The sequence below is a fragment of the Chiloscyllium punctatum genome, chromosome 5, assembly GCF_047496795.1.
Source record: "Chiloscyllium punctatum isolate Juve2018m chromosome 5, sChiPun1.3, whole genome shotgun sequence".
Lineage (NCBI taxonomy): Eukaryota > Metazoa > Chordata > Chondrichthyes > Orectolobiformes > Hemiscylliidae > Chiloscyllium > Chiloscyllium punctatum.
This window is the reverse complement of record NC_092743.1, coordinates 36,664,310-36,681,661: the sequence shown is the minus strand read 5'-3', so window position 1 is coordinate 36,681,661 and position 17,352 is coordinate 36,664,310. Positions and strand designations below refer to the sequence as shown.

The window sequence follows — 17,352 nt, the reverse complement described above, 5'->3', positions numbered from 1 at the left end:
CAGTGGCTGAGGGGTGACCTTATAGAGGTTGATAAAATCATGAGGGGCATGGATAGGATAAATAGACAAGACCTTTTCCCTGGAGTGGAGAGTCCAGAACTAGAGGCATAGGTTTAGCATGAGAGGGGAAAGATATAAACGGGACCTGTGGGGCAGCTTTTTCATGCAGAGGGTGGTGCATGTATAGAGTGTGCTGCCAGAGGAAGTGTGGAGGCTTGTACAATTGCACCATTTAAAAGGCATCTCGAGGGGTATATGAATAGGAAGGGTTTAGAGGGAAAAGGGCCAAATGCTGGCAAATGGGACTAGATTAGGTTAAGATATCTGGTCAGCATGTACGAGTTGAACCGAAGGGTCTGTTTCCATGCTGTATGTCTCTATGACTCTTTGACTCTGTGACCACTGGTGAATCTCTACAATGCATCTTGTAGGTGGTATCCACTGTTGCCACTAAATATCTGTGGTCAAGGGATTGGATGTGGTGCCAATCAAGTGGACTGCTGTGTCATGCAAAGTATCAATCCTCTTTAATGTTGTTGGAGCTGCATGCATCCAGGCAAATGGGTCATATTTATTCACACACTCCTCAAATTACTATTAGCCCTGTATTATTCATTCACTTTTTCTAAAATTTGATTACATGTTTGATCCTCAATATTCCTGACTACTTGGAGGTCCCTAATACAGTTGTTTTGCTTGTTTTGTATTTTTGTGCTGTATTTTTTAGTCCCCTGCCTCACCCTATTTCCCAGAGCAGCTAGACCACACATTGTTCCATGGTCTTAGCTCTGGCTCACAGAAACAAACATTCGTTCTTATTCTCTTCCAAGGTCAAAAAAGAGAGATATGAGAAAGATGCAGTCTGGCTAATTCTTTCATGACCTGGCTAGATCCCCTTTTATCTAATGCACATCCATTCTCCCGCTGCCCTGCAGGTCCTCAAAACTGCAGAGTGACCACATCCTGAAATGTGCTGCCCATGAGACACACAACCTCCTGAGTACACCATCATGCCCTCAGCTAGCGTGCAAGCTCAAAAACCCAGAGGTCAAGCTGATCCAGTCAGAGATACTTCCTGCACACATGGTTATCCAGACTGCCGACAGCACCTAGAATTTTACCAAGGCAGCACTGTGGCTCAGTGGTTAGTATTGCTGCCTCATAGCGCCAAGGACCCAGATTCAATTCCACCCTCAGGTAATTGCTCTGTGTAGGGATTGTCCAATTTTTCCATTTCCTCTCACAATCCAAAGATGTGCTGTTTAGATGGATAGCCATGGTAAATTACCTTGCAATGTCCAGAAGCAAGTTTGGTGGATTAGCCACAGTAAATACAGATTTACAGAAATAGGATTGAAGTCTGGGTGTGATGCTCCTCAGAGGGTCGGTGGAGTCTTAGTGGGCCAAGTGGCCTCTTTCCACACTGGAGGGAATCTCTGATTCCACATAGTGCAAGATGTGCAAATCTGAGATCCCCAAATAAAACTGACCTTTCTTTTGTTTTACCCTTGCTCCTACTCAAGTATTGATTAGAAAAGTCTTATTTTTGTTCATTTCAGACAAACAACCAGAACCCCTTGACTCTGTTAAGAAAATAAATAATTTCGAATGCTAAAAGATTATGTAAATCTTTTATATTGTACTTACAGCCTTAAATCAAAATCCAGTCAGAAGAAACAAGAAAGAAGAGAAATAGCCAGCAGTTATCTACATGCTCTCCCTGTGTCATTACACCTCACTTTCATTGAAGCAGCTATAACAGGATTTCGCTGTTACTGGGACCACTCTGAGTGCAGTTTAAAAAGTAGCAACAATCATCGTTGAGTCCCACAAAAGTCTGCCCAAATGAGGGTTATGCGAATCCACATTTGAAACAAATACCATATCAAGGTCGCCTAGTAAAAGTGGACTAAATAGGAATTTTGGGGAAGGTCAGAGACACCTAGCATGCTGGCAAATGATTGTGATTATTGGAGGTCAGTTATTCCAGTTTATGGACATCTCTGCACTTGCTCTTCAGGTTAGATATTTTCAAATCAACCTACTCAGGGATGTCATTACACACCTCTGGAGCAGGTGCAACTTGAACCTGGGTTTCCTGGCTCAGTCCTTGGCCAAACCATCTTTAGCTGCTTCATCAATTACCTTCTCTCTATCATTAAGATTGAGGGGGAGATGGTTGCTGATGATTGAAGCTGGAGTAGTCTATTCAGCCCCTCCAACCTGCTAGATCTCAGCTGATCATTCACCTGAATACCATTTTCCAGCACCAATCCCCTATAGAAACATAATGTGGACTGGGATGGACAAAATCAAAAATCACACAACACCAGGTTATAGTCCAACAGGTTTATTTGAAACCAGAAGCTGTTGGAGCCCCTGTTCCTTCCTCAGGCATTTAGAAATATAACAACCAGGAGTAGGAGGCGGCAATTCAGCCCAATTTCAGTTCCTGCCCACTCTCCATATCCTTTCAACCCATTACTAACGAATAATCTGTCTATCACCTACTTAAATTTACTGGGAATGTCCCAGCATCCTAAAAGTATTTTTAATCCCAGTTTTAAGATAAGGAGTAGCATATTTAAAATAATGACCTCTCATTCTTTATTGTCTCACGAGAGGAAACATCCCTTGTCTACTTTGTCAATCCCCTTATATATCTCAATTAGCGATAGAGGTAGAAAATTACACATGTACACCAGCCTTTGGGTGAAGAAATATTTCCTCATTTCAGAACTAAATGGCCCAGACAGACTGTGACCCTTGTTTCTAGAATCCCCAATGAAGGAAAAATGTCCTCCCTGCATCTAGTCTTCTAACCTTGTTGTATACATTTGAATAAATTTCATTATGATTCTTTCTCCTCCTTCTAAACTATATGAATAAAATCAAACCAATCTGCCCTTGTCATGCAAATTAGTGAGAATCTTGCTGGTGGGAGGAGACTAACTGGAACATCAATAGCAAACAGCTTATTTCCATGCTGTATGTTCTATTAACTCTATGTTTGCCGAATTAATGCAGCCCAAGCCATTTTTGAGCCATGCTCAGCCTGTCCATTTTCCACACCAGGCCTCAATATAATACTGCATGTGAGCTGATATAAGCAGTAAGAGTTAACATTTTCAACATGACTGTTCTTCAGAGAAGATAACATCTTCCGGTTCTGTGGAAGTGCCATATCGGACTGTAAATGTTAAGATGCTGCTAGACTTACTGAGTTTCACCAGCATTTTCCATTTTATTTCAGATTTCCAGCATCTGCAGTAATCTATTTTTAATCTGGTGTTTATCTCCTGACCTACAAAAACAATATTAAACTTTGCTTTAAACTTCCTCTTCTGACAACTTAATTCGGTCAAAAGATCAGCTTTTTAAAAGGAGACCCAAAAATGAGGAAAGAGGCGAAAAAACCAAGAGGAAACACTTAGTGACTGGGCAATTTTAATTACATATTGATATCAATAAAGAGCAGGGAGTTATACAAATAATACTCAAAAATGTAAAAATGTGACAAGAGGTAGATTAACATAGCTCAAATTGTCCAAAAGGGGGATGGGATGTCAGTCTTTAACTGACTGCAGGAATTGTCAGAGCAATGAATCTGAGTGACCTCTGAATACATACAGCTGTATCTGAGCCACAAAATGACTGTTAAACATGGAGAGTATATTCATCAAGTAATCATATCTTGTTAGTTGGCTGTGTCTGCCAAAACTCAGTGGTAATTCTACCCGAGTCTGCAACTCATGGATACATATGCCAGTCAAATACCTCATCCAGGCCAACACATCACTGCAGTACTAAGTGAGTGCTAAACTATTGGAGGCATTGCCTTTGTGAGGTAATGTTAAATCAAGACCGGCCGAGTATCTCAGCTACCTGAAAAACATCCCATTCTTTTTATCAAACAGCTACAGGAGCGCTCACCAAATAACCTAATTGACATTCTTTCCATAACAAGCACCTAAAATTGATTAAATAGTCACTACTATATTACTACCTGGGTGGTCTACAGTGACAGCATTTCTAAAGAATTTTTTTGGTTCAGGCTCAGATGTCCTGGGATTGTGAAACACACAATTTAAATACAAGGTTAGAGCGGTGCTGAAAAAGCACTGGAGCTCAGGAAGCATCTGAGAAGCAGGAAAATTGACATTTCAGGAAGGAGCCATTCTTCATGCCCGAAACATTGATGTTCCTGCTCCTTGAATACTGCCTGACCTGCTGTGCTTTTCCACCACCACTCTAATCTTGACTCTAATCCCCAGCATCTGCAGTCCTCACTTTCGCCCAATTTAAATACAAGTCTATTTTCATTTCAGAACACAAGTATCACCTCCAGTGAAACCAAATTTTCTGATTTAAATCATGATGATACGAAAGTAGACAGAGGCAGAAGCAGAAGCTTCTTATTCAGGAAATCCCTTATTAGTTATCCTGGGGTTAAATTATCATCACTAAAGTGAAAGTTAACACAACTGCTGGTGCAGCAGTGCTCATCCAAAGTGGTATAGCCATATTGTGGCCCTGTATTTTACCAATACCTTTGAATAGGATTCCTCCACCTTGCTTCATTTCATATCCGACTTCCTCAATACAGAACACGACACAATTACAACAACAGGCAACCAACTTCCCTTTCCATTCAACACCCACAGAAAAACAAGGCATATTAACCCTTTTGAGGACATTAAAAGTTATGCCTCATTAGAATGAAACATCGATTGTATCAGAATTGCACAGGAGGTGCAAGAACCAAATTAGCACATCACATTTCAAATCGCCTCATAAACTGCCTTTGTGATGTGCTTGACACTGATATTTGCTGACAAGTAAGAAGGGAAAGTCTTTCCCAATAGACACATGTGTCAACTTGATGAAGACAGGAAAAGGAAGACATAAACAAATTTAACCCTGAAAATAACAAAGGGCCAAAAGCAAAATATGGAAAATCCTTCACATGAAGCAAGCTGAAGTTTACATTCATAACTTGGCACTAGTATTATGGCAAATAAGAGTGCATAATTTTGCAAACTCAAGCCCTAACCTCACCCCATCACTGTGATAATACCAATGTGGAAACTCAGTTATTTCAGTTAACACCAGGGGTGGAAGTAAGTTTCACAAGGCATAGATGAGGCTGTTTCTGTACACTTTACCTCAAGTCTTTCTAAATAACAAAAAAAAACATTCTTTCACAGGATCTAAATGTGGCTGGCTACACCAGATTTGTCTCCTGCTAATTGACCTTATAGTGGTAATGGTGAGCTGCCTTCTTGAACCTCTGCAGTCCATCCGGTGAAGATGCACAGCATTGTTAAGAACAGAGCTCCAAAATGTTTATTCATTGAAGGTGTAGGAATGGCAATATATTTCCAAGTCAGGATGGTGAGAGACCTGGAGGGGAACTTGTGAGTGGTGGTGTTCCAATGTATCTACTATCTTCTTCTGAGTGGTAAAGGTCACATTTTTGGAAGCTGTGCCAAAGAAACTTGGCTCTAAAAAGACTAAAGGTCCAACTTCCCATTTGTCTTCTCATTGCCTTTTCTTCATGTATTCAATTTATTTATTTCCTTGTCCTGAATTGAATGGGAAGAGGTATTCACTAGTTCAAACTCCTTCATTACCCATTTATCTAATCTCAAATCAGTGTCCAACAGAAATGTTAAAGCTTTGAAAGCAGAACCTAGCAAATCTGACATTCACATTGTGGACTGACTAATGACCTTGCCAGGTTTTCACATGCAACATGAATGGCTGGGAGTGTTGTATAATCTCAAGGCAAACCCTGACATTCAAATATATAGCCAAGAGAGACTGGAGTAGTCATACTCTACTGTTGTGACTACAAGATGGGCGGCATGGTGGCTCAGTGGTTAGCACTGCTGCCTCACAGTGCCAGGGACATGGGTTTGATTCCCACCTCGGGCGACTGTCTCTCCGTTGCACGTTCTCCCCATGTCAGTGTGGGTTTCCTCCAGGTGCTCTGGTTTCCTCCCACAATCCAAAAGATATGCAGATCAGGTGAACTGGCCATGCTATATTGCCCATTAGGTGCATTAGTTAGGGGTAAATATAGGGCAGGGAATGCGTCCAGGTGGGTTGCTCTTCGGAGGGGCGGTGTGGACTTGTTGGGCCGAAAGGCCTGTTTCCATACTGTAGAGAATCTAACCTAATGCACAATACTCTCAATGGTGTTTCAAAGTTTATATCCATAGCACATGCCATTACACATGACCACGCAACCACACTCAAGGACAAGTTGCAGAGACACTTGATGGACTTGTGTAAGGGTGGTAACCTGCCTGATGTTATATATGACAGGATTTGTCTTCCTTGCTCTGAGTCCATGCATGTACAAGCCACATAAAATACACAAAGCAAATGATCCTTCATGTTCTATTTATCTGTGCTTGGTTCTGCACAACATGATTTCAATGAATGGCTGTGTTGACTGGTCAAACAGTTCAAAATGAATCTTTTCCATAGGCTGGAATCCTTTGTAGTGTGTCATGTTCTCTCCAAGTTAAAATTTCTTCCCCGGTACCTCAAAAAGCATAAAGAGATAATGGAAGAATGTTATGTTTGTGTTCTGCTATGAGAAATTTTTAATACATCATTCCTCCACATTGTCAGGGCATTGGGAAGCACTTACACTAATCAGTTACTTTCGAAGTAGAGTCTTTGGTCATTTCTCACTTTGTGGAATCCTACCACCCTTTTTGCCTATGTAGCAAACTATTTGTGGCAGAAAGGGAATGTTGTGATGTGGAATGTGAAACAGATGCAAGGGTGATCATTTGGCAGGTTCATGTTGGAATAGGAAGTATAAACGTGGCCAGAGCCCAGAACCCACTGTGGAGCATCCCCCACCAGATATAAGGTCCAGTGTGTTCCCCTCACTCCTCATGACTTAATCTTGCTGACTACTCCATATACTTCTTGGTGCCATTGAAGGTAATGGAGAACAGCCCACATACCTGAGAGAGGTGATTATCTGTCAACCAGGTCATAAGTGGCATGAAAGACCTCCAGGAATCCAAAACTGATCAACCAGAATAAGGTAAAGTCACTGAAAACAAGGTCATTTGCAATTCTGGCATGGTCTTTGAATTTTCTTAGCTTAGATCTCATCTTGCAGTTGCACACCTGATTTTTAGCAAGTCATGTATGAATATGTTGGGTTTGACATCCATGAATAGGATTTCCAATCCTGATACTTCAATCGCCAGGTTGGCTGCAAGATGTCAGAATAGCGTTGGATCAAGTTTTTCTGGTGTACACCGGTGTGCATCTGCGTGTGCAATTCTTCTCCTTTCAAGAGAATATTGGCTGCCCAGAGCAGCCAGCAGCACAAGCTGCACAGGGTCATAGGCACAAAGTTTTCCAGATCTCCAGTTCAGAAGTGTCATACCAGACTCAATGCTAACTCTGTTTCTCTCTCCACCTGCTGAGTTTCTCCAGCATTCTGTGGTTGTTTTAGGCATCAATACATGAAAAGAAGCTTCCTGCTGCTCATTCGTAAGATTCTCATCTCATTGTTCAAATCTAGAGGCCCTGGTGGATGAGCTGGAGGGGAGAATGGCTGTCCTCTTTCCCCAGGACCACCAGAAGAGACCACAGCACCAAGCAATGCTCGCCTGGTCTGAAGTAACTATCCAGGTCAGTGCAGTATCCACAATCCAGAAGAATGCACAACAACGCCTCAAGAAGGTTAATAACCTTCTACGCTCTACAAGGGTAAGTGCCATCAACTTCCTGCTGCTACATCACACTCACTAACTCTGCTACTGGTACTCACCTCCTATAAAAAACTCATGGTCTACCAGTCTCATTATGGTATCTAGCATCTTTCTTCAATGGCTCTGAGCAATACCAAATCCCAAACTTTCCTGGTCCCTGTGCTTCATACACACTCGTTCAGGCCACCTCAGCATCATTTCTGACTGAGAAAAGACCAGCCTGAATGGATTTCCCAACTGATACATGGGTGATCCCCAACTAGTTACACTTCATTTGCAGTACTGATAATGACTAACTCCCTGGATTGAGTTTGTACATTACCCTTAACTGATTGTAACAATGTCTGAGAGATTATTGGCCCCTCGCCTGGATCAAGGACAACTTCCCTAAGATTTACAGTCATGGTCATTTGGTGGAGACCCATGCAGTAAATTTGCCACACAAGATACTGGCACATGTTGTAGGTGTGACACTGATCTACCAGTGCTGTAAACTAACATATCAACCCCTCCCCTTGCATGGTCAGTCAATGCAAAGAATACGAGCTGAGCCCAACTCGCATCTTCTTTGAGATGCATGAGATAGGAACCTGTCCCTGCATGCAAGGCAGTCTGCCAACAGCATTGCACTATAACATGTTGCAGCGCTTCTGCATTTTGTGCTGAAATGCTGAACTATATTATAAGTGTCATGAAAATGCAGTCAGACTGGTGTACGTGCATGGAGGGTGTGCTGAAGTGTTGGGAAAAGATGGCTAGGATGAAGGCCCAGAGAAGTCATGGCAAGCTGTAGCTGTAGTCAGCACACTAGCTTTCAGGTTCAAGAATCTCACCATCTAGTTTCTCATGAGAACTTTGGAGAAGAGAAACCTGTATATAGATGAAGCCAGTCAGCATTTACTGCTTACAAGGAAGATTCCCGTCTAAGTTTTGAAACCTTAAAGGATAAAATGAAACTTATTTTTCTCAAAATCGAGAGTTCTATTTCTTCATTCTTACAGAACATTCTCAATTTTCTCACCATTCCCCATGTCACTCAGACTCTGAGGAAATGACACCATTATCTTAAGGCCCGAATTTAACCGTGAACTAGAACAATGCTTGGCAGAGGCTGAGCCGAACAGAAAATTCAGCTCAACTGTGCAAGCCGAGGTGTTGAAGGTTTTAACTCTTAGGTCCAATGGGGACAAGTATTGGGTATTTGGGAGCTTGCCAATATTTTCAATGGTGATGCACACAAGACAAGTAAAGTTGGGTAGAAAAGTTGGACACTTAACATATTCATTATAATGCACTTGCTCTACTTAATTTACAGCTGAAAGAGCAGAACATGATGTAATGATAACTTTGTTCCCATTGTAACAGACAAGTTACCCCTGAAATGGAATATAATAAGAAAAGAAGTGGTGACAGAATAAGTAGGGTTAACAGCATTTTAATTGGAGTGAAGCATAGCTGTGTGCTGAAAAGATAATTAAATCATTGCTATAATCAACAGAAGAGGCAGTAAAGAGAAGAGGAGTCAATTAACCCCTCCTCTCCTATATGTGACAGGTGGTATATAGTGTACCTATGGGATTGAGGAAGACAATATTGATTGGAAGCACCACATGAAAGGATTGTTTCAAGATAGAGCATCGCTTACATCAGTGCCATTAGTGTCCACGTGTTGATACCTCAGAAGAGTCTCAGCATGGGCACTACAAGTGCTGCTCCTATTCATCCTCCTTGAACTCACCAGAAGATAACATTCATCTCTGTCAAACAGCACTCTTTGCTATTTTGCTATGTTGGGAGCAAGGCACAGGACCTGATCATATATGAGAAACTGTATCATTAGAAGGATAGGTGCATAATTCCCCAGAGCAAGCAAGCAAGCAAACAAAGCCCCTGGAGTAAAAAGCACAATAGTATTGTTTGTTCTGTTTGTCTAATTCCAGATAGGCATCGCAAGCCACACCCTCAAATAGATATTTATCATTGTGCAAACTTAAAAATCACACAACACCAGGTTATAGCCCAACAGGTTTAATTGGAAGCACACTAGCTTTCGGAGTGACGCTCCTTCATCACCTAATGAAGAAGCGTCGCTCCGAAAGCTAGTGTGCTTCCAATTAAACCTGTTGGACTATAACCTGGTGTTGTGTGATTTTTAACTTTGTACACCCCAGTCCAACACTGGCATCTCCAAATCATATCATTGTGCAGGATGCATTCCCAGAGGCTGTAGTGGGCTGAACAATAAAGGCATTTGTGACTGCCTCAGGAAAAAGGAGTCAAGACAGCCTGCCTGGAGCCTTGCACAAATTAGCATGAATCATTTACAACAGTCACAAACAAACACTCAGAATGAAGTCCCTTCCTGCCCCTGCTTCCTCAAATGGTATTGTAAAGGCTAAAAGAGTGCAGTCTGCTACCGCCTACATTGAAGCAAGCAACGGAAACAGAGAAATCCCTCCATAGTGGACTTGCTTCACCAGTGTAAAAATCTATGTAAAGATTTTCCCTTGTATACAGATCATCTTACCCCATGTTGTGTATATATGTGACCAAGTTAAGAAATCATACAAATGTCCCCAGTTTTCCTGCATGCATTTTTACATTAAATTTATCATAATTAACATTAGAGTAGTTGAAATTCCCAAACATCTCTACTACACGACTTAGCAATTTGATTAACATAACCTAATAATGACTAGAGGTATTTTGTAACTGATTTGTTTAATTGTGGTCATAGTTGTCATGTAGCAAGCCAATTTTCATACAACACGGTCCCACAACCAACGTATTATGATGTTTGCTGAAGGGTAAATGTTAGCAATATAGCAGCTTGCACTTACATGTTTATTGTTAAACATAGCAGAACATCTCAGGGCGTATGATTAGAGCATCATTAGACAAAGTAAAATTAACAATCCAAAACCCATTCACATTCCTACATTTATTTTTACTTAATATTCATAAATGTTTCCCCACTACAAATGATTTTGTTTTACTTCAGTGATTGTAGCAAAGCATCTCTTTCCCCATAACCTGCACATAAATTAATCTCTTCATTACAAACTTAAACCAACAACTAAACCGATATTAAAACACCTTTCTCCAATTCTCATCTAATTTCTCGGAAGTAATTTGGTATCAACGATTCTGAATTCTCAAATATTTCCTTATAATTGCAATTAACCATCCCTTGCATCACCCTAACGAATGTTCTCTCTATAGTCAGTTATTGGGTGCCTTTTTCTTCCCAACGTTACCCTTCGGCATCTGTCCACTGAGTTTAATCATTTTTTTCCAATTCCCACTTAACATTTCATTCGGAACTCTATGACAAGGCTGTTTTCCAAATCTGCCTCTTTGGATTTCAGTAAAATTTAAGATTTGAATATAATCATTTGCATAAAGAAAGCAAAGATGGGTGCAGCACTGGCCCTTGGAGTAGGTTTATTTTTTTGAACGATGTTCCATGGTATGTAAAAATTGCTGGCTTGGCCTGCATTTGCTGCCCTTTGGAGTGTCCTTGAGGAGGTGGCTGTGACGTCCATTCCTGAACCATTCCATTCCATTTGGTACACTTCCAATGTTGTGTGAGAAAGTTCCAGCATTTTGGTATAAAGGGTATAGAGTAGTTCCAAGTCAGGATTGTCTGTGGCTTAGAGGAGAATTACAAGCAGTGGTGGAAATACATTTCTGCTGTCCTTGTCCTTTTAAGAAGTAGAGGTCATAAGCCTTGGATAATCATTTCCCCAACCCTCGCCCCTATTTAATTTCTGCTGCCTTGCTTTCCCACCCCTGCTTTGCCCTTGCTCAAAACATACCAGGAATGAGGGATTTTAGCTACAAGATTAGAGAAATTGTGCATATGTTCTTTGGAGAAAGTGAGGACTGCAGATGCTGGAGATCAGAGTCAAAACGTGTGGTGATGGAAAAGCACAGCCAGTCAGGCAGCATCCGAGGAGCAGAAGAGTGGACGTTTCCACCAGAAGCTCTTCATCAGGAATGTGTGAATGTGAATTCCACATTCCTGATGAAGGGCTTATGCTCCAAACGTCGACTATTTTGCTCCTGGGATGCTGCCTGACAAGCTATGCTTTTCCAGCACCACACTTTTTTACATATGCTCTTTGAAGCAGAGAAGATTATGAAGTGACTTTATTGAGGTATTCAAAATTATGAACAATTTTGACAGGGTAAGGGAGGATATTCTGTTTCCACTAGTTAGTATGTTAATAATTAAGGGTCACAATTTCAAGATTCAAGAGAGCTAGGAGTGAGATGAGAAGCGACTTCTTTACTCAATTGTTAGGATTTGGAATGCTTTGCCTTGGAGAGTGGTGGAAATGGATTCCATAGGGAGATTTCAAAAGAAAGCTGGATATAAATTTGAAAGTGATGAATTTAGAGGGTTACAGAGAAAGAGCTGGAGAATGGTTGACCTGGGTAGCTCTTTAGGGAGTTGGTACAGACATGATGGGTCAAATAGCCATTCTCCCTACTGGAAAATTCTATATGACATTTCAAACTTGTCCCAGTTCTCATGAAAGGCCACAGTTGTGCAATGTGCAAACCAGAGATTGACTAAAATCTCCTGAACATTTTCACGAACTTTTCAATTTCCAACATCATGACATTTTACTATTATATCAATGAGTTTGTAGTTTCTACACAATTCACCATTGTTCAAAATGATGCTCTTGCTAGTTGACTGATTTGTAAGATGAGTGAACCAATCTGTAAAACATTTATCGCACTCTGACTTAAGTTTCCAATTCGTTTTATCAACAAAGTTAAACCAGGTATCTGATTACAGTAAAAACAAATTCAAGATACCAGTAAAAGACTCTTTATCTGATGTCTGCAGGATTCCAATATGAAATTTATTTGCAGTTAGCCCGATAAATCATCCCCTAATTGGCAAACTTAGTCAGAGGAGCCAAATATAAAGGGGTTCCACATATCAGACCTTGCTGTTGAACATTTGGAGGTTAAAACACAATTCAGGAAGAGACTTACAATACTCTACCTCTCAATGTTCTTTGTCATGCATTTAATGTTGACAACAAATATCTCACGGAGAAAACCCTGAAACAGAAACTCTCACCAGGACTTTCGATTAAAACTCTTCCACCTTAAAAAAAACTAATCATAAATGTCATGATCATCATCGTTTTCAATACTACTTTTCCTTTTTTAATGTTATAAGTATTACTTATACATACAATTTACAAGAGAGCATTACTGTGCCCACTAGGATCTGAAATACAAAGCAATCATGATAAAAACACCTATTAGATTGACAAAAAAAACTCATCTAAAATGTTGGCATTTCTCTTTAAGATGCTGATGTTTCTGCTTTCATATTTCATTTTAATGACGAGAAAGATATTGCAATATTCACATCCTCAGGATATCTCAAATTGTTTCACAGCTAATAAAGCACTTTTGAAATATTAGTCACTATTGTAAAATTGACATTGTTGTATTTATTAGCTCTGGCATTTCTGTAATGAAGGCCCTAATTTATTAGGAAATGTATCAGAGGTTTATGCTTTCGGAAACAGGAATACATCACAACCTTTTAGATTGCTCAATAATGCAGTTCAATCCCACATTCTTTAAGTCATTCATTAAACTGCTGAAAAAATTCAAAATTATGAGCAATTGTAACAGAGTAAAGAGTGAGATAGATTTCCTATTGGCAATAAGTGACCATAGGACATAAATAGATTGCACTTGACAAAAGAACCAAGGGAAAATTGTTTTTCCTTTCCCCTTCATTACGCAGAGAGTTGTGATCTGGAATGCTTGGCATGTGAAGATGCAGAAATAATTCCCCAAAAACTGCAAATGGATAGTTAATTGAAAAGAAAATATGTGCAGGGTTATGGAGAAAGAGGTGACAATGGAGACCACAAACATGCCAGAGCTTAATGGCCCTCTTTCCATCCATTGTGATACCTTGAAATTCAAAACAAACAGCGGAAATAAAGCGCAACTAACTAAAAAGGGAAGGTAGTGGTTTAATGTTTGCCACCTGTTTATGAGAAAAGGAGGAAACTGGTAAAATTTTGCAAAAGATCACATCACTGATGTAATGCAAAGGAAGTGGAAAATGGAAGATGATGTACTCATAGCCAAAGCATCAGCAATCTGGGGGAATATTGCACAAGGAAACTGATTTGCATTCACAAATCACACTTTACTTAGTAAGTCAATCCAAGTTGACTCATTCTCTTATTTTGCTCCTACAAAGTCAAAAAGTTATTAAATAGAGGATATGAAACTTATACTCAAACAATGTCTAAGGTGTGGGAAGGAATTTCAGTATAGAATTCAGATAGCTGAAGGTGCAGTCAGTGTGATATAAGCATGGTAATTACTCAAGAGACTGAAGTTGAAGGACAGGCACAATCCCTAGAGGGATTTTGGGTTAGGGAAAGTTACAATGAACTGTAACAAAAAAAGTCCTTCATTTGCAAAGGCATCTGAAATGAAAAAAGGATGTTGGAAATGCTGAGCTAGTAGATTCACACCAGAATAGAAAGAAGAGTCAGTCTCAGAACACAAGAAGGACAGATTGCCTGATATACGTAATTAATTCACTGCACCCAAACTATCAATACACCACCCCTTGATTTTAAGGCCTACTTTTTTTTAACTACGTACAGTAAAAGACGATGAACCTCGTGCCATTAAAAAGGAAGCAGAATCAATTAAGTCTTTGTAAGCTGGAGCCCAGAATATGCGGCATTGCATCGTTATTGTATTCTTTAAATACATAAACAATTGTATGCATCATTTCAAGTGTTGTTAAAAATCTCTAGTTCGCATCTTCCCTGAACACTCCCAATATCTTTTGATGTGGAAACAGATTTTAAAAGCAGTTCTGAAACAATTCTTACACAATATTTGACAGCTGTGGCTAATGTTGGAAAGAAAGAAACATGAAGGTGCCAAAGGTGGTATCCTGAGGGTTTAGAAAACAAACAGCCAAACTGTGCACTGAAAGCACCCCCCAAAAACAGCAATGTAAACTTCCAGATTATATTGGGAGATATTGGTGGAGGGGTAAGTAGTAGCTATGACACCAAGGATAAATCCCTGCTCCCCTTTATAAATACTTCCACGGGATCTCTTGCCTCAGCACATGTTACAGACAGTGCCTTCTGATTAATGTCTCATCAGAAAGATGTCACCACCAACAGCGCAGCACTACCTCAGAATCCAGGTGGCAATCTAAACATTGCAATCAATCCTGTGATTTCCCAGACCTGCATTCTTATGGCTCAAGTGCCTCGCTGAGCTTTCATTAATGCAGTAGGTTGTGCTGTGTGATTTTTCTTCATTTGTTTAAAGAAAAGGACCGCATATGCTTTGGAAACATTTATCTGCAATAAATCACATTGGGACAGTGGGCAGGACTAGTTCCTTTATTCAAGGGAAACACTCTTTCCTGCCAGATTCAACTGGTTAATAACAGGAGCTGAATATAATGGGTGCACACATTTTCCAGAACTGTGCACTGCGCATTTTTACCATTTCTTGGGATTGTTCCAGGCTCTTTTGCTGCTGTTGGATACATTCCAACATCTCACTGCAGTGCTGAATAACATCCACGCTGCAGCTTTGCATGTTTCATACAAAAAAGGTCATATATAATTACTGAACACACACCCTTATTTCTGTGAAAGTTCCATGTATGAAGTGCCCAAGTTATAGAATCAGGGAAGTGTGGGATGCGAAGTTGATCCAAATGGATAGTAATTTCCCTCCAATCGTCTGCTTCCCACTGCAGTCAGCAAAACTGGTTTGCAAATCTCAGCATTGTGCAGAAAGTTACGATGCAACAAGTTTTAATCGTCACAGCTCAAGTGAGAGGGGGAGAAGAGAATTCTTTTTCTAAAAAATAGGAGGGCTGATTCAGCAGCATTGAAATGCTTGCCAAGGACAAGTTATCTAAGCAATTGACAAACTGTGCAAGCTACAGCAAAATAAGAAGTGATAAACTCAAACTATATTGGGTTTCTAGGGGACTCTTTCCCCAATATAGTCTGGCAAGGTCAAATGCATTGAGAATAATTCCGGTCAGTACTTTTCAAAAAGTTTTTACTGAATTATTTTTGGTACAGCAGCAAGCATTTTTATAAGAAAGCCTCATTGTCTTACCTGGTGTTGGTACGTCGTCTCAGTTGGCCTTTTTTGAACAGGGCTCATTCACATCAATCCTATCACAGAGCAAAGTGAGGTTGTGAAACCAGGGTTAATCATGTGTGGTGTAAACTACATCAGTAAGGAAGTACAGTTCAGTAATCAGGCTCCTCCTCTCCCATGTCGCTTTGCATGAATTCCTAGTAACCATAGTGATGGCTGCTGCACCTTCCCAGAATCTGGAACCCTCCCATTAATCTCTGTTTATGAGTTGACTAAAGATCCCCCAGCAGGTTTACATAGTATTATTACTGTTGTACCCGACTGATTTGTACATGGTGTCACAGCATGTGGACCAACATAGATAGAAAGCAAACAAAGGGGCATGTTGTCAGTATTACTCTGGCAGTTTGTGGTTTCTGTGACCACCCCACCCAAAGAATTTCCAAGCAAGTTACAGCAAAATCTGTGTACCCAATCTACAGAAACACACAGGATACTGTTGGGGATACCACCCTGAGCACCACCCAGCAGATCTCAACTCTTTGAGAACTGGTTCTGGCAGAGTTAAACTCCAGGCTTTCAAAAATGTTGTGGACTCTTCATCTCAAAAGGCCAACTGGGCCATTTGGTTCAAGGGAATGAGGGATGGGCAGCAAATGACAACCTTACCAGAGGTGTCCACATCCCACGACAGAATAAATATTGGTCAAGTTTATTTACTCTGTCCAACTGGATCCTTTAATGATTTAGTTATTGATTTGAACTTTAACCGGGTCCCATTCGGATGTCCAATTCAAATTTCCCACAAGACTGGCAGAAGTCCCATTCTCTTGCTGCTGGGTCTGAATTTAACCTGCTGTTCCAAACTATTTGAGAATACAGTGCTCCGAAAATCTATAATCCTTATTGGGCATCCCTGAATAATACTGGTCAGGAGTTACATGTAGGCCAGACCAGGCACAAACAGGTTTCCCTCCCTAAAAAGGGACTCTGGTGAACCTGTTGGGTTTTTATTGTAGACAACCCATTGTGGCTGCATAGCAACACCTGTAAGCATGAGGTGCAGCAGCAAACATCACCGACATTGTCGCCAGGCCTAAAAAAGCAGATACGCTGTATGGTCTGTTGTACCCACTACGCAACATTCCTGCATTCCAAGATCTGTACAAAAAGAGACTGGGCCTGCCTTTACACGAAGATGCAGCCAGAGGCTACAACAGGGAGGGAACAAGCAGAAGACAGGAGCAGCACTATGACAACAGCAGCAGGGAGCCCAGCAGAAACCCACGTAATTGCAAGTTAATACATGAAGTTCACAACAAGACAGACCCAAGACCCAGAGTTGAATAATATCCAAATCATGGATGAATAGGCTTTTTCACATTGTCAATATAACACATGGGCTGAATATTACTTTTTGTCTAATTGTCAATTTTATTGAGTTTCGCTGAAG

At 40.6% G+C, this 17,352-nt stretch overlaps 1 protein-coding gene across 3 annotated transcripts in view; it reads right to left on the bottom strand.

Moving 5' to 3' along the window:
- LOC140476985 (ALS2 C-terminal-like protein) overlaps positions 1-16,048 on the bottom strand; it is a 104,593-nt gene extending 88,545 nt beyond the window's left edge. For 2 of the 3 annotated variants that reach the window (XM_072570038.1, XM_072570040.1), the window contains exon 1: positions 15,915-16,048. The gene's annotated coding sequence lies outside the window, so the exon portion shown is untranslated. The remainder of the gene's footprint in view (positions 1-15,914) is intronic. The other variant, XM_072570039.1, reaches the window with a different exon arrangement.
- Positions 16,049-17,352: the final 1,304 nt, after the last annotated feature.